This window comes from Pelodiscus sinensis, chromosome 7 (assembly GCF_049634645.1).
Source record: "Pelodiscus sinensis isolate JC-2024 chromosome 7, ASM4963464v1, whole genome shotgun sequence".
NCBI classification, from domain to species: domain Eukaryota; kingdom Metazoa; phylum Chordata; order Testudines; family Trionychidae; genus Pelodiscus; species Pelodiscus sinensis.
Genome location: NC_134717.1, coordinates 5,481,807 through 5,504,937, shown reverse-complemented (window position 1 = coordinate 5,504,937; position 23,131 = coordinate 5,481,807).

The window sequence follows — 23,131 nt, the reverse complement described above, 5'->3', positions numbered from 1 at the left end:
AAGTGAAAGAGGCTGGCTGGAGGGAGCTCCCACATCCATCCTGGACTGCCCCAGCCCCGAGCTTCCCACTCCCCAGGTGCTCTTTAGCTCCTTCCCCCCCAATTTGTACAGGAATACCCCTAGCTGTTCCCCTTAATCAGGGAGTGAGGGGAAAGTGAACAGGAAGTAGCTGGAGAGTGCAAGGGGCTGATGTATCTGGACCTGCCACATGCAGGGGACATGCGCCTCACCCTCAGATGTCTCTGCATGGAGAGGCATTTCTCACCTGGCCCCACAAAGTCATTGGAGCTTTTTACGAACACCTGTCTGGTGTGTAGTTGATCCTGTTTCACTGAAGGTAGGGTGACCTAGATGACCTCTTGAGGTTCCTTCTAGCCCTACATTTCTATGATTCTCTGAGGATGCAGAAGGCAGGTTTAGGAAGGTGATGGGGAAACAGTCTTTCATACACAAAGGCAACAAAACTACTTCCTCTTTGTTGTAGTTATCCTTCTTTTGTTTCTTTGGCGACAGCTGGATGTTTCCGGGACATTTTTATAACTAACAAAGAAAAAAGAAGGAGTGAAAGAAATTGAATTCACCCTTCAGGCTGGCTAGAATATTGTCCTTTGGGAAAAAAGGTAATAACTTTCTAGATTATTGAAAAGTTCACACCGTATCCTTAAAGCAAAGCACCAAAATGTAATTGGACCTTCCAGGGATGGAGTCTGATTAGATAAAATTAAAATTGCTTTGTCCTTCTTAGGCTGGCAGTTGATCTCATGTATTGCTAATATTGGACCAGTTCCTTGGCAAGTGTGAACTGGAGGAGTGCCACTGAAATCTACATTTTGGGCTCGCGGGCTAAGATTTAATCATAGAAAGCTTCATCCCTGAGGGAGTTTAGTACATGAAGAAAGCTTGATTAACTGAAATTAGAGGCATGGAGAGATTAGATTTATTGGACCAGAATTTCACCTGGACTGATCTGAAAAGATCCATCTGTAACTACAAGTTCAAAATCTTTATTAGGTATCTGAACATCAAAAATTAAACTCATGTCTATATGTATATTGATCTTTTAACCAACTCTCTCTCTCTCTCCTTTTTAAATAAATTTTAGTTAATAAGAATTGGCTATAAACATCTATCTGATAGATTATCTGAAATGTGTATTGACCTGGAGGGTAATGTGACCAATCCTTTGGGAATGGTAGAACTTTATATTTGACTGGGATGTCTGGGTGTTGGAGTGCGGCTGTGTGTTTTAATGGAACAACATGATTTGGACTTTGGATTGACCAATAAGGTAATACAGACGATGTTTTGTGCTGGCTTGGTAAATATAAATACTGGAATAGCCACCAGCTTTGGCGACTGTGTAGACCCAGCCCCCCCCAAACCGAATGCTGAGGGCAGCCACTGCTGGCGTCCTGTACTTCTCATTCTATACTCCCACGGTGTGTCTACACTGGGCCACTTATTCCGGAAAATCAGCCGCTTTTCCGGAATAAGCTGAGAGCTGTCTACACTGGCCCTTGAATTTCAGGAAAAGCAACAATGCTCTACTGTACAAAATCAGCCGCTATTCCAGAAAAACTATTCTGCTCCCGCTTGGGCATAAGTCCTTATTCCGGAACACTGTTCCGGAAAAGGGCCAGTGTAGACAGCCCAGTAGCCTTTTCCGGAAAATAGCCCCGATCGCGAAAATGGCGATCGGGGCTCTTTTCCGGAAAAGCACGTCTACATTGGCCACAGATGCTTTTCCGGAAAAAGGGCTTTTCCGGAAAAGCAGCCTGCCAATGTAGACACTCCTTTTCCGGAAAAACTGAAAACGGAATAGTATTCCGTTTTAAGCAGTTCCGGAAATTCATGCCAGTGTAGACGTAGCCCCACGGTGTAGATACTGTGGTGGCTCGGCTTACGGTAAACCGAAACCAGTTACGTATTTTGTGTTGCTGGATGGTGTTCATTAAGTCAAGCTACCTGATCTAGTGCAGACCAGACCTGAGTGATCTCAACTGGTTCCCCTGGGATTCCCATTCTCACAAGTACTACTGAAATACCCCATGAAGATCCTTGCCTTACCAGCCGACTGAAATTACAACAACAATCGGGAGACAAGAAAATATTACATTTCTGAAGTGTTGTGTAAGTTTCAAGCCTCATGACTCTCCTTTACATTAACGGCTGTCTCGGGGCAATAGTTGTATGGGCCCACTCTGGAAATGCATACAGGCATGTCTCATACCCAAGGTGGGGTGTAAAGAAGCGCATTTCCTGATGAGGATGGGGATACTTGTTGCTGATCATAGCACAATTGCTGAGGGTTCCCCCTCCCCCCCGCACACACACACACAAGCAGTACAGTCACGGAGTCAAGTGTTCCATTGCACATCACTGGCACTCAAAGAATAAACCGGTCAATTTAGCTCTTTGTTGTTGTTTGTCAGCACAATGGAACATCATTCCACTTGTGTTAAATGCACTGGAAAAACGAGAAAGTTGGAACAAGCAACATTCATCTGCGCTCTTGACCTGATTAAGAGGCGGTAGCCTCGCAAAGTAATGGGAACGCTACGTCTAGGACAGCTGATTGACCTGGCTTCTTTCAGCTTCATTTTTCAGCTTTCAGAGTAGCATAAACACAATGGTACTATTCCCTATTGAGATAGATTGGGTTTACGCCAGTGCTACTGTACTGATTTCAAACAAAGCTGAAGTAATGCACTGGGGAGTTGAGCCCAAAACAGGCAGTCAGACCAAATGCTGTAAACACTCTCTCCCACAGATAGTTGTTAATAGCATTATCTTTGCCCTGGGCTAGCTTTGCCAAAGTTTGCTCATATGTCTGTACTGTTCAGTCTTATTAAGCTCAGGAAATGTGTGTGTTCTGTGAAAACAGCCTGCTGCGAGAAAAGAATACACTCTGTGGAACTGTAAATAAGGCCTTTTTTACACTGGCTTGTTTTGTTGCCAAAAACTGCCTTTTGGCAACAAAACAGAGAGAGCATTTACATGGCAATGTGACTTTTGTCCGGAAACCACCCAGTTTCGGTGCTAAAAAAACTTCAACCCCTTTGTTGATAATAAAGGGAGGGGAAAAGATGAATGTCTCTCAAAGAGCCAGTGTGGACCATGCTGTTTGTTTTGTTGAGAGAACTGGCCTCTGCTAGTATCCCACAATGCCTGCTTTGAAGGCTCTGCTCAGTGTTTTGTGATCTCTGCTGCCCTGCTGGCATGCTCCCCTCCCCTTTCAAAGCTCCGGGAAGTATCTGACAGCTGAGTGAGCTGCTCCCTTTGCGGAATCATTGTAATGTTTGTGTTTTGCTCTACACTAGGAACACAGCAGAAAGCAGACGGCAACTGCAGGGGGAGGGTTGGAGATATGGCTGTGATGGTTTGATATTCTTTAGCATGGAGAGCTCACAGAGCTATGGAGGAATCCCCAGAAGCACAGGGATCAGCTCTGCCTTCCCACAGCACGGCTCTGTGGGATGCTCACCCACACTGCTTTGCTCTGTCAACAAGGTGCTAGCCATGTGGCCATGAAATGTTGACAACGGGAAGCAGAAAAATTGGTTTGACCGGTTTTCACTTTTGGTAACTTCTGCCCCTCCACAATAATTTTGTCACCAAACCTTCCGAGTGTAGACGTAGCCTCAGTTTTAGAATTCCTACATCCACCCAGCTGTACCGGAAGTTGGGCGGCTTGGTATCCTATGGACAGCTTATTGCTCTAGTCTGTAACTCTAGTCTGGTCAGACCTCTTGGTTACACTAGAGAAGGAGTGACTATTGTTCAGCCAGGAGGAATATCATTAGTAGTATTTTCAGATTCTTCTAAACCTTCTCCTTTTGCCTGCCTGAATACTCAGAGTGAGGTGACTACCAGGGAGCAGCTGTAATAGAGAAAAGACGAAGATGGGGCATGATTTTGTTATCTCTTGTCAGTCGCACCATGAGATAATGAGGATGCCAGTGCTCTGATAGTAACAAAATGTGTCAGCTGTCAACTAGTGCAGGGTTTTTCCCCTCGAACATATGTTGTATCCTTGATAAGCAGGGGAAAAATACAGAACAAAATGCAGGTTAGTTAAATATTTTTCTCCTAAAATAATTCCTCTCAGGCCCTGAGGCTAAAGAGCAGTCTCCGTTCTACAATGCCTGGATGGGAAACATAGTTAGAAAATGTTCCTTGTGCCGTTTTCATGGGTTCTCTTAATTGGCAGTTTCTGATGAGTGAAACCCAGTGAGGAGTTCTTAGCCCATTGCTGGTCGTGTCCCCAGCTTTCCCCCCCATCAGCTCCTGCACCAGGCTAGCACCCCCAGACCGGGGGATTGGTACAGCCCCCATCTTCCCCAGAGCCCTGGACAGTCTGGTGGTGACCCTAGCATCTTCCCAGATCCAGGGGAGCCATGGACAGTATGGCTTCAGCCTCCTCCTAGCCATGGAGCACCAGGCAACATAGGCCCAGCCTGCCTCTGGCCCCACAGCAGTGGCTGGCTGGCTGGACAGTCCTGCCTTAGTCTCCCTTAACTCTGGAGAGCCAGTTGGCATGGCCAAAGCCCCCTATCCCATGCCGTTAGGCCTACCCCCTGGCCAGTTTGGTCACCTGCCTCTGAAGATCCTCTCCTACCACCCCCAGCACTGGGCAAGTGGCCCAGACGGAGCAGCCCCAGCTCTGAGAGGATGGGAGCTGTGGGTGGCATGCCCCCAGCCTGCCTGCCCCAGCCTCTGGGATTAGCAAAGGCAGTAAGGGACCAGGAGGTGGAGATGGACACATCAGGCAGTTTGGGAAGGCAGAGCCTTCCCGCGCCTACAACACCTGCCTCCCATGCAGCGCATTGGTCTTCATGCAAAACTTTCACTAACAGAATATTTTGTTGGGTGCAGATTGTCCGGAATCTCACTCGTCATCTACCCATTAAGAGCGACCCAGAGGAAGAAAAGAAATGATATCATCACAAAAACAAAGGAACGATGCTACTGCTGGAACCAATGGTTCTCTACCCCTTTGGAGGTTCCACATCAAAACTGATAAAGCCCAGTTCTTCCACTTTCACGCCTGGGTCTTCAGCACGACTTTGTGGGATGTAAGAGACACCTCAGTGGTGCCCAGGCCTGGAGCCAGTACTCTGCACACTGGTGAATTCACTTTCCTGAATGGTCCTTGAGGGTATGTCTACACTACCCTCCTAGTTCGAACTAGGAGGGTAATGTATGCATACCACACTTGCTAATGAAGCCTGGGATTTGAATTTCCCGGGCTTCATTAGCATAAGCGGGGAGCCGCCATTTTTAAATCCCTGCTGCTTCGAACCCCGTGCAGCGCGGCTACACGGGGCTCGAACTAGGTAGTTCGGACTAGGGTGCCTATTCCGAACTACCGGTACACCTCGTTTCACGAGGAGTAACGGTAGTTCGGAGTAGGAACCTAGTCCGAACTACCTAGTTCGAGCCCCGTGTAGCCGCGCTACACGGGGTTCGAAGCAGCGGGGATTTAAAAATGGCGGCTCCCCGCTTATGCTAATGAAGCCCGGGAAATTCAAATCCCGGGCTTCATTAGCAAGTGCGGTATGCATACATTACCCCGCTAGTTCGAACTAGCGGGGTAGTGTAGACATACCCTATGAGAGTAACCCCATGAGCATAACTCAAGTGTGTCGGCAGGGAATACATACCACTCACCATTTCCGTGGCTGCCAGTACTTAGTAACCTAGCACTGGCCCTTATTCGCTGTGAGCGTGCCTCCATCATGTTTCTGGCTAAGATCCACAGACGCACTGACTTGCCTCTGTATTCTGGCCTCTTCCCTCACCCACCACTTTGCCTGTCTTCTAGACGCCCTTTGAAGACACTTATGCCACCACAGGACATGATGGTGGAATCAGCCTGGCCTAACGAGTAGTCAGCAACGGCAGTCATTAATCATGCCCTCATCACTGACCCAACCATCTGCCCATTGGGTTTAGACTATGGTCAACCCTGAGCTGGTTTTGAACAGCACAGGAGAATTGTTCAGCCAATCTCTTCCAATGGAGTGTCTTTAGCAGCCTGTGAGGTTGAGGTGGGCAACCACTGAGAGAGAGACTCGCCATGGATAATGGCAGCAAAATCCTCCCCTTGTTTATTTCAATATGCCCCTCAAAATGTTGTTTTCTGCCAGCCAAGCAAACTTTCACTTCAGTAAAGGCCTGATCCAACGAAGCCCACTGTGTAGTAAACAAGAAAACCTCATCATCTCATTGACTTCATTGGTCCACACCCTCTGGATACAGCTTCAGACCCTGTAAGGAGACAAGCATACTGGAGGACTATGCATAATGAACTATACTTAGTTTCTATGGCTGTTCTCCTTATTGGCAATCACAGCTGCTCAAAAGTGTTAAGGTTTCAAAGAGCCCCTCATGTGTCTTGAAAGCTCCTTCGTATCCTTGGCTTCATTACTGACACATCCTCTTCAGCCTCCATTCCCATTGATCTAGGCTGCTGCGGAGGCTGTTGCTGACAGTCAGAGCAACAGGCCAAAATACCCAAGCAGCCAGAAGACACTGGGTCTGCATGAAATGGTCCTGAAGCCAGCAGTATTGGAGGTAGTGCTTCCTATATTCTGGGTGATTGTGTGGTCACTCACGAGAGATTCAAATGCCGCCCGATTGATTAGCAGAGTGCCCACAGCTAGGTTTTGGTCTCTACTGGTGGTGCACATTTGCACATGCCTTGGTGCACATACAATATTATTCCACACATGGATGGTAAAAAAATCCACACGTGAATGGAAAAGACTAGAGAGAACATCGGCTGGAGGAACAGTCTGACAAAGCTGGGGTGAAGAGAAGAAGTCAGGTGTGTTGTTAAAATATAGCTTTACGCCGGGTACAGCCTCTGCTGTTGATAAGTGTGATCTTTAGGATGACACTGAAGCTCTTGGTAATTGAAATCACTCTTGTTACTTTACATTTGACATAAGCTGCCTCCTGCTGAGTAAGGACAAGTTGTACAACCCGAGAGATATGTAACTGGAATTAGCATTGCTGACCCCTCTGTTCCTTCTGATGCTTCATGTGGGATCCAAGAGATGACAAGGTGCCAAGTGGCCTTAGAGACTCTACAGTAATCATCTACCCCCCTGTGAACCTGCATGTGAAGGAGGCTAACATGAATTATACTCTCTTGATTGTATTAGTGGATCTATCAGGGAAGCTCCAGTCTTCATCTATAGTCACCAGAATCTTTCATGTTTCTATGTAAACTTCTAATTTGTTTTCTTCTTTTGCAAATGTGGCATTGAAATACCAAATGCTCACACTTAAAAACTTGCCCATCACCTTCCATATACTGGTATTTTTGGTATGTGGGAGTCGCTCTCTAGGAGGAGAAGAGAGGAAACTTGGACCAGTGTTTGTCACACACCCTGACCTTACCCGGTCCAGACTAGGGACAAGGGCAGAATTTTGGGATGGTATGGGGGAAAGCGGCCATGTGTTCTGAGATGTGCTATGCTTCTCACCCCATCCCCAAGACTATGAGGGAGTGAGGGGAACGTTCTTGCATTCCCTCACACCTGGCTGGTGGACTACCTTCTGCAGCCAGGTGTGAGAGGCTTGCAAAGAAGGCAAGCACTTTCCCCTAACTCCCTCATAGTCCCTCATAGTCTGGAGTGAAAAGGAAGCTGCGTCCTGGAGTGCACGGCTGCTGCCTCTCCCTCTATCCTCCAAAAACGTCACCCTTGGCTAGGGAAGCTCAGAAGCAACACATCAAATCATGGTCACACGTCAGCCAAGACATGTCAAGTTTACCCTGAGGACAGGTCTACACTAGGCCTGGAAGGTCACCGTAAGGTGAGCAACTCCAGCTATGTAGAATACGTAGCTGAAGTTGGCCTGCCTTAATCTGAGCTTGACACCATCCCCACTGCAGCAGGCCAACAGGAGCAAATATGACTGTGAGGAGTATACAGGCACCGGCCAGAGCTGCCCTCAGCATTTGATTCACGGGTCTATACTAGACAAACTAAATCAAACACCAGACCGTTGATCTCTGGCACAGCAAGTGAAGATGTATCCTAAGAAGATGAATATAAGCACGGATGAACAGAAAATACTAAAGTAACATTAGCCATTTATCGAATGCAGGGATTTCTCAAATTTCTTTGCACCACGGCCCCCCTCTGACAAAAAAACATTGTTGGAGGGGGGACTGAAGTCTTTGAGCCATTGCTCCAGATGAGTGTGGGGGGCACGAAATATGAAGTCTGAGAGCATCCATTCTAGGCAGGGGCTGTAATCTAAGCCCCACTGTCTGGGGCTGAAACCCTTGCGCTCTGGTTTCAGCTCCAGCAAATCTAAGTCAGCTCAAATGTCCACTTTGAGGTCCAAACCCCCAGTTTGAGAATTGTTGATCAAAAGTAAAAACTGGTACATTTTTTCAGGTGGTTATAGCATGATAAAGACTTTTTATGGTGCTAAAGGGACTATTGATTATTCATCCCTAGAAAACATATTAAAGAGTCATATATAGTGAAAGCAGATGTTTTAAAAGAGGCACATGTTTAAGACTATAAAGAAATCTACATTCAGTTATGAAAAGTGAATAAATTCATGATTACTGTAATCTGAACATGTAAATCCCATTGATTTATTTTTTAAAAAGCTAATACTGGTTCAAAATACAGAGTTGAGACAAAAAATATAATATATATTATCAAGAGGACCTTGTTTTCCAAGCTAGGACTACACTATAGGTTTTTTTTCCTATTGCTTTTCCGGAAGAGACTTTTCCGCCATTTAGCCGAGACTAGAGGGAGCCAAATGGCGGAAAAGCCTCCTCTATCGGTGGAGCCCTTATCCCTAGTAGAATGAGATATACAAGGCTCCCCGAAAGAGCACATTTGCTCTTCCGCAAAAAAAAAAAAAAAAGCGGAAGAGCAAACACGTTCCTTGGATGTGGCGGAATTTTTCCTGGATACCTCTGATATCCCACAAAAACCCTGCAGTGTAGACATAACCCAAGTCTCTGTAAAAATACTAAGCTCTGGTTTTGTGTCACCGTGGCTCACAGTATAGCTTGCATGCTTATTTTCAATGCCTTCCACCAAGTGCAGAGATAGCCTCAAGCAAATTTTTTCAACATCTTTGCTACACATGTTTCTCCGGAAATTAGTGATGATTGCAACTCAGCGTCTTGTGGGCTGCTATCACATTACCTTAAACTAGGCAGTAGATGATTAGCTATGGGCAATAATACCTTAGCTATTTACCTTATTATACAGTGCTGTGCCAGGTAACAAAATAGGAAAATCACTGTTAGCGGTTACTACAATATCATGATCAATACAAAACAGAAGCAATGAGAGCACTCCCAGACTTTTTGTAGCCTAGCAGTTTAATGGAATAGTCCTGAAAAGGACTGGTTGAGAAAAACACAGCACATTTAAATATTTCAAAACAGACCCTTTTTTCCCAAATGTTGGAACTATTTTAATTTTATGTATTTTTTTACATTTTACACATTACAGACATGCTTGCCAAACGTCCATGTTCCGAAACCCAGGTTTTCAGTACATTTAAGTAAGTCATCATCTGGATATTTTTCATATTTTCACTAAAAACTTTGATTGAAATGTTGTCACATTACCGAATTGGAGGGAAGCAGCCAGATCGCTGCTGCACCCCTAGGTGGGGGTGTTGGCCCCAGAAATTGGTATAAAAGGGAGCCATGTGGGGTATTGAATGGGAGCTTATTGTTTGCTGATCTTATGTACGCTATTTATGTGAGTGTATAATGTCTGTGTGTGTAGGTAGGAATCTGTAATCTGTGTGGAAGCTGAATATTTCTCTGAATGTGGTTAAGCATTGCTATGGACAGGGTGATTAGCCAGGCCCTGTAGGACAATGGCACTTGATGACCAAGGACACACCCAAAGAAAGGGGGCTGTCACCTGAGAGCAGCCAGCAGGAAACACAGAGATTGGCCTCTGACCAGGTGACTTGCTGCATACAAGAAGAGGCCAGGAAGGAGGTATAAAGAGGCCATGTGGTCGATGCCATTTTGTTCTCAGCTCAGCACTTCATCCCAGAGGCAGCATTGCAGGGATCGAAGAGCCCGGAAGACCTGTGAACCCATCCTGATCCTAGGATGTGCAACAAGAACTTTTAAACCAGCAGCTATAACATCTCTGCTAGAGCCTGCATCGAGGACTGGGAGATTCGGTGCATGTAATGTACTAATCTTTAACAACCTTACTCTCATGCTTTTCTTTATTGTAATAATAAACCTTTAGATATAGATTCTAAAGGATTGGCCCAGCGTGATTTGTGGGTAAGGTCCAGAGGGTAAATTGACCAGGGATCTGTGGCTGGTTTCTTGTAACCGGACAGAACTTGTTCTGGGTAGGTGGGATTGGGTGCTAGAACCCCCCCACATGTGTATAGGCCCGGGGCCATCTGGGGCACGGATATTGCTGGGGTGTCAGAGGGGTTTTGCTCATGAGGCTTCAGGCAGGTTGCTGAAGTGCTCTGTGGGACTGGTTTGTGGCCTGTTTGGAGAGGTCACCAGTCTGGGGGCTGTAAAGAGCCCCGGATTTGAGCAATTCGCCCTGAGCGGACGCCCTCAGCTGTGCCCAGATACGGCCCGGTCCGTCACAAATGTCTTTTTGAGGGGAAAAAAATGAAACAAAATTAATAATGTTGATAATTTTCACCATTTTTTTCCATAAGCGAAAAAGAAGAAAAAAACCCACATTTTCTCCCAGATAGAATCCCAAACATAATAATTCTCCTAATAATTAATACCATCTTTCTTATATATAGCACTTATCATGGGTGTGGCCAAGTTTCCCCTGTCCATAACGTTTTTTTCTAGCCACCAGTGCTGGCTCTGTGTTCTGTGCAGTTATTTAGCTCTAATTTATTCACAAATGTCTTCTAAGAGCCTGGTAAGCTGTGGAAGTGTCAGTAATGCTTCTAGACAAGCTTGATTCTCTGGTTTGGCACCAATCCGGTCCCAAAGGTTGCCTCACTAGAGAGGTTCAACCTGTAGTAATTTTTTTTTTATTTAGAGGCCTCTCATAATCTGAGGCCTCCACTGCAGTTTACTGTGAGTACATCTAGACTACAGGGTTTTGTCGACAGAGGCGTCGTCAACAGATACTGTTGACAACGCTTCTGTCGACAAAGAGCATCTAGACTACATCCAGTTCTGTTGACAAAGCAAGCTGCTTTGTCGACATGAGAGTGTAGACGCAAAGGACAGTGTAGATGTAATAATACCTTCTGTCAACAGAGCTCTGTAGACAAAAGGCATTATTCCTCATACAATGAGGTTTACCGCCGTCGACAAAACTGCCGAGTTGTGTCAACGTTTTGTCAACAGAACTTGGTGGTAATGTAGACGCAGGCATAGTTTTGTTGACAAAAGTCCATTTTTGTCAACAAAACCCTGTAGTCTAGACACACCCTTAGTTTGTGCACAAATCCAGCTCTAGAAAAGGGAAAAAGTGAGACATTTTGTTGTTGTTTCCCCTTCCTTTTACTTTGTATTTTGTCTAATTAATATGCATGTGCATGCACACACAACAGGGCATATTATTATTCAAAACATAATTTAAATTTTAAAATAGCAAGGGGATTCAAATCTAGCAATACAGCTCAGGCCTTTTCCTAGTGGAAATTCTGATTTGCAGCATTACAGTGGTGGTATTGAATTAAGGGTGGTGCAGTTCATAGAATCCTAGGGCCAAATAGACCTCAAGAAAAATGAGGAGTAACGTTAGTTCGGACTAACGGCTTTAGTCCAAACTAACGCGTCCCGGCGCGCACTTCTTGGTTCGAATCAGCTGTGATTTGAACTAGCGTGCCGGCGAGATCATGTAAATGAAGCGCGGGATATTTAAATCCCCGCATCATTAACTACTTCGGTTGTCTCCATTTGCATCCCTAGTCCGAACTAGGGATGCAGTGTAGACATACCCTCAGAGATGTGCTTTCTGTCAGTGAGTTAACTACTTAAGCTAAACAATCAATTGCACCTTGTATTTAGTTGGGGACAGGTCGGCTTAAGATACACAACTCCAGCTACATAAATAATGTTGCTGGAATCGACATACCTTAAGCCGAGGCTGGCACCATCTTCAAAGTGGGAGGTCGATGGAAACAAACTCTCCCATCGGCTTCCCTTACTCTGTGCAAATCAAGGAGTATGGGCACTGACTGCGGGCACTCCCAGCATTTGATTTAGTGGGTCTTTTCTAGACCCACTAAATCGAACACCAGAATCTCAATCTCCAGAATGGCAAGAGGAGATGTGGCTGAGACACTGAATATCTCTCTAAGACCTGAAGATGAAATCTGTGGTGCTCAAAAGCTTGTCTCTCTCACCACAAGAGGTTGGACTAATAAAAGATATTACAGGACCCAACTTCTTTCTCTTCTGTCCATGTGACAGGCTTCCCTGTGTCAAGGAAGATAATACGTACTTTGCCGCAAAATCTTGTTGTTTTCCTCAGTGTGAGTTTCTACCGACTCTAGAATTCAACTTTATAATTTCCATTTTGCTGAACCATCAATATGATTTTCTTTTATACTTCATTTTGAAAGCTATAAAGAAGCATTAGTCCTTTAGAGTGGTGTCCAGTGTGGAACATTTAATAGGAGTTTTTAATTGCAAATTGGAAATGTACTTGAAATGGAAGTCATCAGCCTAGAAACCATTTGTGGAGGGGAGGAGGGGAGACAAAAACTGGCAAGTTTATCAAAGAACAAGACACATCCCCTATCTAAACAGTGGTCTGATATAGAGATTATCCTTATCTCAAGAAAACAGATTTTGTAAGATACTGTGTAAAAGAACATCAGGGTGCTGTCTAATCTGGATCAAAGAGAAGTAAGGCTTTGAGATTTGTTATCAGATCTATAAAATAAGACATAAAAGTAGGCCTCTGTTACTCCTCTTTACAAAAAAAAAAAAGAAGAAAGCTGCTAGAAATCAGTTTTGATAAGGATATTTGTAAAATCCTTTGTGAGACTTTAAACTTTCATGGACTCTCGAAAGTCTTCATATTTTGAATTTTACGTTGAACATTTATAGTTGGAAAGATCTTTACAGAACACATGCATTTACTTTTGACACGTTTTCATTTGTCCCCTCAAATGCTTAAAATGCTATAAGCTTATTTTAAGATTTTTTTTTTAACCAGAGCTGGGTATCTAAATGCAAGCAGTCATATGATAACTACTAGAGTCCAGAACAGAGTTTGATGTAAAGAAAAACAACCTTGTTTTGAAACTGAGATTTCAACTCCTGGGTGTTTCTTTTTCTTTCTTCAACTCATCACATCATGAATAAATAACCATGCAGTCCAAAGAGACAAGTCTGTGACCTGTATTTGCCAAGCTTTATAAAGTATAGTATGTAAGCATGAATGTGCTAGCATGTGACAAATTCTAACCACATTTGATTTAAAATTGGTTCTCTGAAGACTAACAAAATGGAACAATATTGGTCTAATATGTTTGTTCTCTGTGGATCAAATCAAATGGTGCACAGAACATTTTTATTCTCAATGGCTAAGTGTCTCTCGCTATGTAATGGCCAGACTTCTGTATCATGAATACTAATGATGGTAAATAGACAGGGCACTCTGTTCGATTCAAATGGACTCTGAGATTACTCATTTTTTTAGAATAACAAATGGACTTGTCACGAATAAACAGAAGGAAGTCATAATAAATGGAACACCTGTTCTTGGGTTTTCACAGATGTGCTTGCATATGGGCAGAGTTGCTCCATATAAAATACTTTAATTATTATCCAGAAAATTAATTGCTCTGCAGTCTCATAACATGAAATGGAACTAAAAATAATAATAATAAAAAAGCGTAATGGTCTATATATCCTCTAGCTCTGTTCCAATATATCATGTGTCACAGGTACCCTTCTCAACCGTGATTTTCCCAAAGATTTGTGTGAAAATAGATTCTAGACAGAAAATTGTCTTTTGCCACGTGTCATATGTTGTTATAATGACACAGAAAACAAACAAAGGGTACATAGAATGGGTACTAAGTATTCTTATCAGCTTCATTTAGCATAAACGCTCTGACAATTTCTTTCCTTCTTTTTCCTTCTCTTCCCCAAATTCCTATTAAATTAAAATAATTGAGATTCCCTATCTCCTAGAACTGGAAGGCACCTTGAAAGGTCATCAAGTCCAGTCCCCTGCTTTCACAGCAGGACCAAGTACCATCCCTGACAAATTTTTGCCCCAAAGGGCTTCTGCAAGGATTGAACTCATAATCCTGGGTTCAGCAGGCCGGTGCTCAAACCACTGAGCCATCCCTCCCCTGAACTAGCCTCTCTGTGCTATTTATGTGAAAATGGAACCCCTTAAACTACATTTATCTGAAGAAGTGGCTTGTTCCCACGAAAGCTCATGATGCTATCTACATGTTTTGTTAGTCTCAAAGGTGCTGCTACACTATTCGTTGTTTTTTTAAGTTTTTCAAATCTCATATATTGATTCATGAAAATTATTCAATATTCACATTGTCTAGATTAGTTCTCTACCACAATGACAAGCCCTGACTTCAGCTTTAATGGATGCACCCAGTCCTACATGTTTACACACTGCACGCCAAAGAAGAAGATGCTAAGAAGATGCTTGAAACCTCACAGGAGAAGAACGAAGAGAAAAGGTAAAGAGTGTCCATTGAATAATGAGAAGAGAAACTTATAGCAAGATGGGAAATGTCTCAGCATAGATTAAGGACCAGAAAATATGGTAAGACCCTGAAAGAATCCACGAGCGCAACAACAGCTCTTCAAGAAGATGCTACCACCAAAGCGTGAGTGATCTAGGAAGACCTGTAGAAACTTCCATGCCTGTTTATTCCTGGAGGTCCAAGGTGTGGACAAACCAGTTATGAGTGCTAGGAAATTTCTTACTCCCCTTGCTTGCTCTTGCCCTTAGTAAGGTGGGAGTAAAAACAGCCAGGGCTTGATCCAAAGCCCATTGATATCAGTGGAAGTTATTTTGTTAAATTCAGTGCAAGTTGGTGCAGGCAATATAACTAAGGGGAAGGAGCCCCACTGAAAATCCCAGTATCACCAGCTTGTACACCAATAGCCTCAGGAATCATGTTTGGCTTTGCTTACCAAGAATGACACCCTATGAGTTTCTATGAGAGCTGCATTGGAAGAAAAAAATAACATTATATCAGTAACTGAATTCATTCTCTCTGAGGCTACATCTTGACTACAGGCTTCTTTCAGAAGAAGCTTTTTCCAGAAGAGATCTTCCAGAAAAACTTCTTCCAAAAGAGAGCATCCACACTGCAAAAATGCATTGGAAAAGTGATCTGCTTTTACAAAATATAACGTCCACACTGAATGGACACTATCTCGCATTTCAGCTGTGATTACTATGGGAGGAATGGCCACGAGGAAGGCACTTGTGCTTTTTCCTCTTCTTTCAAAAGAACTTCCTCTTTCCCATATACGCACACCTTTTTCCGAAAGAGCTCTTTCAGAAAAAGGCTTCTTCCTCGTAGAATGAGGATTACCAATGTTCTTTCGAAAAACCCCTCTGTTCTTTCGATTTTTTTTCCAAAGAACGCAATTGCAGTGTGGATGTAATTGAAGTTTTTTAGGAAAAAACTCGGTAGTGTAGACATATCCAAAGAATAGATATCTCAAAATAGCTGCAGTGTGGACGCTCCACTGCTCCTATTTCAAAATAGCTCTTCATCAGGGCCATTCTAAATAATTTATCCCTAGTGCTTCCTGGGGCTCTAAATCAAGATAGTGTGTCCACATTATGGCTATGTCTAGACTGCAGGCTTCTTTCGAAAGAGGCTCTTTCGAAAGCATCTTTCGAAAGAGCCTCTTTCGAAAGATCGCGTCTAGACTGCAGGCGGATCTTTCGAAAGAGAAATCCGCTTTTTCGAAAGAGAGCACCCAGCGAGTCTGGATGCTCTCTTTCGAAGATGGCCTCTTTACATTGAAGAACGCCTTCTTTCGAAAGAGGAGCTTTCAAAAGAAGGCGTTCTTCCTCGTAAATTGAGGTTTACCGCCATAGAAAGAAAAGCCGCGTTCTTTCGAAATAATTTCGAAAGAACGCGGCTTGAGTCTGGACGCAGGGGAAGTTTTTTCGGGAAAAGGCTACTTTTCCCGAAAAAACCCCTGAGTCTGGACACGGCCTATGAGAGCCTGCCTCAGACTAATTTTGAGGGTTCCCTGCAGTATGGATGCTCTATTTTGAAATAAGCTATTTTGGAATATATCTTTTGGAACAGCTTATTCCAAAATAAGCATGCAATGTAGATATACCCATAGGAGCATGTACCCAAGACACAGTGAAAACCGTCAATCCATTGACCGGCCTTGTTTGTAGCCCGAGTCTGGTTTTGGTGGAGATGCATGTGCAAAAGCAGGCAGAGAAGGAAACAGAAAGCCAAGGAAGCACTTGAGGTGTGTCTAGACTACAGGTTTTTTTTTTTAAAGTGGCCTTTTTTCGAAAAAACTTCCCTTGCATCTAGACTGCCACCACGTTCTTTGGAAAGTAAATCGAAAGAACGCGGCAGTTTTTTTTGATTGCAGAAAACTTCATTTTATGAGGAATAATGCCATTTTTCGAAAGTGCTCCTTTGAAAAAAGGCGTTATTGAACCCAAACTGTGCTTTTTCGAAAGAGAGCATTCAGACAGCCTGGGTGCTCTCTTTTGAAAAAGCAGCTTGCTTTTTTGAAAGTACTGGCTGCAGTCTAGACGGCGTCTTTAGAAAGAGGCTTTTTTGAAAGATTCCTTCGAAAAAGCCTCTTTTGAAAGAGGCTTGTAGTCTAGACGTATCCTTATGGTCTTACTCCAAGGGAAAGTTAAGCGAGAGTTTTCTGGATAGCGTGCTGGCTGGAATAAGAAGTTTGGGAGATTGAACAAAAAAAAAAAGATTCCTCTGGAGTACGTTCTGTGAAAACAAACAGATTGCACCAAAGACACACCTGACTCCGTCCACCATTTTTCCTTTTCCTGAAAACAAGCCTTTATATGCTAGGTATTGACTCACCGCGCAGGTCATATAGTAGCTCAGAGCACCCAAAGAACACCTACTTTAAGAGGTAACGTTATGTAGGTTAATTCTCGAGTTATCACTTTAGCCAATTTATACAATTATCTAATTTATTTTGATTGATGTTTAAATTTTCACCAATATCACCCCATGGCTGGGGGTGAAAATAGTGAACACTCTTTCAGGGCTTGATTGTGTAGCGCAGCTGCTAACATCTAAAGGGGTGGGTGAGGCTGGACAGTTCACATGGAGGACTCAGGGAAGGCCATTCAGAATTAGACACGGCACTTTAGAATTCCCAAGGAGCTGTCGAAACTCTCTCTTCCGTTTCTGTGAATGGAGTTGCAAAGTTCCTTGTTTCTCAGGCCAGGTCCACACTTACCCTGAGATCAATGCTTTGGAGATGGAGTTTCTGGAGTTCAATTTAGCAGGTTTTGTAAGGACCTGCTAAATTGATCACTGATGGTGCACCTATCCACTCCAGCACTCCACAGGGTCGCAAGGAGTAAGGGAAGACAATGGGAGAGTTTCTCCCATAGACCTCCTCAGTGAGGACTCCACGGAAATTCAACTGATGGTACGTCAATTCCAGCTACACTATTCTCACAGCTGGAGTTGGGTATCTTAGGCTGACTTTCTTGCCTAGCGTGGACCTGGCTTTAATTATACATATACATCTCAGCTACCCAGTCCTTTTTATCTTTGTGGCTAACTTTCTGGTCTGCTTTCATCTTTCCTTTTGCCCAGCATTAAGATTTCATTAAAAAGCTTCCCCAGTCTTACAGGATTCTTAGTCAGCTTGCCCAGCAAGTCATCTCTTATGAAGGTTAGGGCTAAAACCATCCCACAGCATATAGATTAAAAGGAGCCTTAGTCACGGGGCTACAAATGCAGTCCATTATTCTGCTAGACGAGTATAAACAGGTCAAAACAATGATAATATATCTTGCCTTCATACAGGGCTCTGTGACGGATCCTGAGGATTTATATCTCTCTACCTATCTGTGGTATGAAAGGGAGAGTTTGATTCATATTAAATGTAGGGATTGCTTTATCCATCACTGAAGTGCAAGCACATTTTGGATAGAATACAGCCAGTGTTTTAACAGCTGCACTACCCAACAATTCAGGACAGGAAGTGGAGTTTAATGTGTTCAGGTGAAAGTTGAGGGGGAATTTTTGGTTGGCTGAATGTGCAATTAATTACTCCAATTAGAATTCAGCCAGGACCCTGATGAATACTCTTAATTCATGCAAAAAGTACTCTGGTATCTCTGCTGCTAATGGTGCTGTCTTTCCAATGAGACAAATTTGAGGTTCCTTTAGTAGACATAAACATTAGAGTGCCCCTAACTCCATGCTCGGCCATTGGACTCAGTACTCCGCTCAGATTTTTTAATTGAAGTTCTTAACTCAGGAGTTTACATGGGACTTATGCACATTTTGCAGCCTTTGAAGCCATAATTCCCTAATGGTGCAGCAGTTGTGGAACCTGAAAATAGAATGTAGGTGTTTACCCATCATGCACCTGGCCCGGGGTGAATATGATTATTAGAAACACCTGGGTTTTTTCAATATTCGGTCGCCAACAGCATCTCCTGTAAGCTGTGTGCTTGTGCGGCCGCTCAGGAGAGTTTCAAATGCTGCCCAATTGATTAGCAGAGTGCCCACCACTAGTTTTTTTTTTTGGTTTCTACTAGTGGTGCACATTTGTACATGCCTTGGTGTACATAAAATTTTATTCTGCACATGGATAGAAAAATTCCACACATGAATGAAAAAAGATTGGAGGGAACATTAGTCTCCATTATTTCTACCGCGTGCAGAGCTACATCATTTGAGAACGATGGCTTCCAAGTTTGTTGAGTAGATGCAGTCTTAGTGTGCTAGAAGAAAGAACAGCAGTCTGACATGGAAGGAACTCATCAACTTTGAACCTTTTATACTATGGCGGTCTCCAAGGACTCCCTCAGAACATTCCAGACTGTTCAGCAGCTCATCTGCTAACAACCAGCAGTTTACTGAAGTGGAATAAAATACAAACACAGAGGGAGGAAATAAGAACTAAAAGTATTCATATGCAGCGGTTCACAGATCGAAGGGTCAAGAGTCAAAGGTGAGATGCGAAGGCTGGAAATTTCAAAGGTTGCAGTGGATTCGATGGCACCTCGACACACAAGGGAGACAAAGTCTTCTCTGGCATAGCTCTGTTCATTTAAATGATCAGCTTAGAAAAGAGGAGACTAAGGGGGGATATGATAGAGGTCTATAAAATCATGACTGATTCCCACAATATAAGAATTAGGGGTTACCAAATGAAATTAATAGGCAGCAGGTTAAAAACAAACAAAAGGAAGTTTTTCTTCACTCAGTGCAGAGTCAACCTGTGGAACTCCTTGCCAGAGGATGTTGTGAATGCCAGAATGATAACAGGGTTAAAAAAAGAGCTAGATATATTCATGGAGGTTAGGTCCATCAATGGCTTTTAGCCAGGATGGGTAGGAATGGTATCCCTAGCCTCTGTTACTCTGGAGGTGGGTGATGGGGGAGGGATCATGTGAGGATTACCTGTTTTGTACCCTCCCTCTGGGGCATCTGGTATTGGCCACTGTCAGCAGACAGGATACTGGGCTGGATTGACTGTTGGTCTGACCCAGTGTGACTGCAGTTGTGTTCTTATGTTCTTAGAACTGATTTAAATGGAATTATGTCACCAAACATCAGATGCCAGTCCACAAACCCTCCATGTCAATTGACTTGACTCCAGAAGGCTTTGGATCAGGTCCAGTTGGAAAATGACATCACGATTTAACACTTAAAGGATATGTCTAGACTGGCCACTTTTTCTGGAAAAGCAGTCGCTTTTCCGGAAAAACTTGCCAGCTGTCTACACTGGCCGCTTGAATTTCCGCAAAAGCACTGACGATCTCATGTAAGATTGTGACTGCTTTTGCGGAAATACTATGCTGCTCCCATTCGGGCAAAAGTCTTTTTCCGAAAAACGTTTGTGCAAAAGGGCCAGTGTAAACAGCAGAGATTTATTTTCCGCAAAAAAGTCCCGATTGCGAAAATGGCGATCGGGACTTTTTTGTGGAAAAGCATGTCTAGATTGGCCACGGACGCTTTTCCGCAAAAAGTGCTTTTGCGGAAAAGCGTCCTGCCAATCTAGATGCACTTTTCCGAAAATGCTTTTAACAGAAAACTTTTCCGTTAAAAGCATTTCCGGAAAATCATGCCAGTGTAGACGTAGCCTTACAGCTTAGCAGAACACTGGAATGATAGCCACAAAATAATGACCCGATCGTGGTTCCCCAGCAAATAAATGCCTCTCTGATTAGAAAACCTGCAGGAATTGCAGGGAGTCGTAAGGAACAGAAATAGAGGACCTGGGAAAACAGCACCATGGAAAATCTGAAGACATGGAAAGTATGGGGGTGGGAGGAAGAGAGAGAGAAAACATCTGCAGGAGGAACGAGGGCCAGGATGACACAGATTGATTTAGCCACTTCTTTGTTTAAATTAGCCTCCCACCATTTTGAGGATTGAAAGTAAAAAAAAAATAATCATTTTACGACTCAGATGTACCTGTAGAGTGGTGGGCAGCGTTGGTGCCCACTCACTGTTATTTTTAGATGCTGTAAGTACAAGAATCAATACTGCACGCAGTCTGCAGCTAGAGGAAGAGACAGAACAAAAGGACGGTCAAACTAAATCATGTACTTTTCAGGGCTGTTCCTTTAGATGGGAGATGAAGTACAGTGTTCACCAGCAACTTCACACTAAGCAAATCAAAGTTCACCAGGGTGTGAAATACGTTCACTGTTCCGAGGGAAGCCTTGGTCTTCCTAGCTTTCTGTCACAATTGTACTCCAATTCCCACATTCTCATTCAAATTTCTAGGCACTCTGAATAAGAGAGCAGACTTAATAGGTAGCAGGTTTAAAACAAACAAAAGGGCGTATTTCTTCATGCAGCACACAGTTAACCTGTGGAACTCCTTGCCAGAGGATGTTGTGAAGGCCAGAACTTTTTACAGGGTTGAAAAAGAATTCATGGAGGACGGGGCCGTCAATACTTATTAGCAAGGATAGGTAGGAATGGTGTCCCAAGCCTCTATTTGTCAGAGGCTCGGAATGGGAGACAGAGTATGGACCACTTGACGATTACCTGTTCTCTCCCTCTGAGGCATCTGGCATTGGCCACTGTTAGAAGAGAGGACACGGGGATGGATGGACCTTTGGCCTGACCCAATATGGCCGTTCTTATGTTCTTAATAAAGAGTGTTCATTGCCTCTCCCTTGGATTCTAGGGTAATATTTTAAGTTAGCCTCTGCTAAAGGAGCTTCTTTTAGTATCCAGTCAGGAACCTACATTCTGGTTAAAAAGGCAGGGGAAACATCAATGAGTAGGTGTGGAAGAATTCCATCCTGGCTAGAGTGTCTCCTCAAACCAGGTGTAGCGTAACAGCTCTCTCCCCAGCTAACACTCCCTGCCAAGTGTTGCTCCCATGCTGCAGTAGCCAGAACTCTAACCAGGTCACAATTTAGTCCACCCCTTCTGGGTACCAGAGGGCTGTGTCTAGACTGGCAAGTCTTTCCGCAAAATCATCTGGTTTTGCGGAAAAACTTGCTGGCTGTCTACAATGGCCGCTTGAATTTCCGGAAAAGCGCTGACGATCTCACGTAAAATCATCGGTGCTTTTCCGGAAAAATTATGCTGCTCCCATTTGGGCAAGTCTTTTTCTGAAAGACTTTTGCGCAAAAGGGCCAGTGTAGACAGAATAGTACTGGTTTCCGCAAAAAAGCCCCGATGGCGAAAAAGGCGATCGGGGCTTTTTTGCGGAAAACCGCGTCTAGATTGGCCATGGACGCTTTTCCGCAAAAAGTGCTTTTGCGGAAAAGCATCCTGCCAATCTAGACGTGCTTTTCTGAAGATGCTTTTAACGGAAAACTTTTCCGGTAAAAGCATTTTCGGAAATTCATGCCAGTGTAGACGTAGCCGTAGAGTATCAAAATGCAAGTCCTTCTATCAGATCTTCAGTCCTAACTCCCAGTTCGGTGGAAAAGAAAACGGACTAAATGCTCACATGATGCAGGCGGGAGCAGATGTTGGGAGTGTTTTAGAAGGCAAAGAAATGGACTGAGACAGCCCCTGTAATGGTCTTTCTTTCCACAGTGCTCTTCTCTGACAAATCAATTGGAGGGAGCGCTCCACTTTTAATTTCTCTATAGACCTTCATTCACCATGCCTGGGGCTTATACGTTTAGAGCAGCAATTTGACCAGGCCTGGCTCAGAGACTGGAATGACCTTGTGCTGGGGCTCACATAGCCATTCAGAGATGATTTAGAAAACCATGCGCAAAAATCACAAAGAAAATCTCAATCCAATTCATGCGGCTGCAGGGATTCGTGCTCATTTCCCATCCCTGTGCTGTATGAAGCTGAAAGATTTTTTATTTTTTTTTGGCAAAAAAATTAGTGCAATGCACAGAGGGAATATGGGCAAATTACCTTGGAGAAGGGCATCTAGAGCCATAATTTGGGAAAGGGATTGCTCTTCTGAGGGCCTTTAAATTAAGCAGGAAAAGAGATAAGAGTTTCCATAGCAAGCAAGAATTTCCAAGTCACTTTGCCTTTGGACAGTTCAGTTTGGGTCATTGATGTTCAATAGCTCTAAAGCTTGACCCTCTTATGAGGGCATCACAAAGAATTGAACCAGAATCTCAGGTAAGTCAGAGCTGACAGGCCGTAACCGATGCCTGATCAGTCTTCTAATGAAACCAGGGATGTAGAATCAACACAGATGAAACACAAACTATGTACTGTACGCCAGGCCAATTGTCAAAAGGTATTTTTCTTTCTTATTGGAGAGTAGGAGAGACTGTAACACGGGAGGGAAAATGCAAGTTCAGGCAGCAGCATTACTCTTTACTGTGACTTAAAGAGCAAAACACAAAGAAAAACCGTACCCTCTCCTTCCCCGCCCTCCCCTGAAAACCCAGAAGCAATGTCAAATGTTCCCATAGAAAATTGGACAGAAAATAGAATGTCCATTTAAAAAGGAGCAAAACCACAAAGTACATTAAGC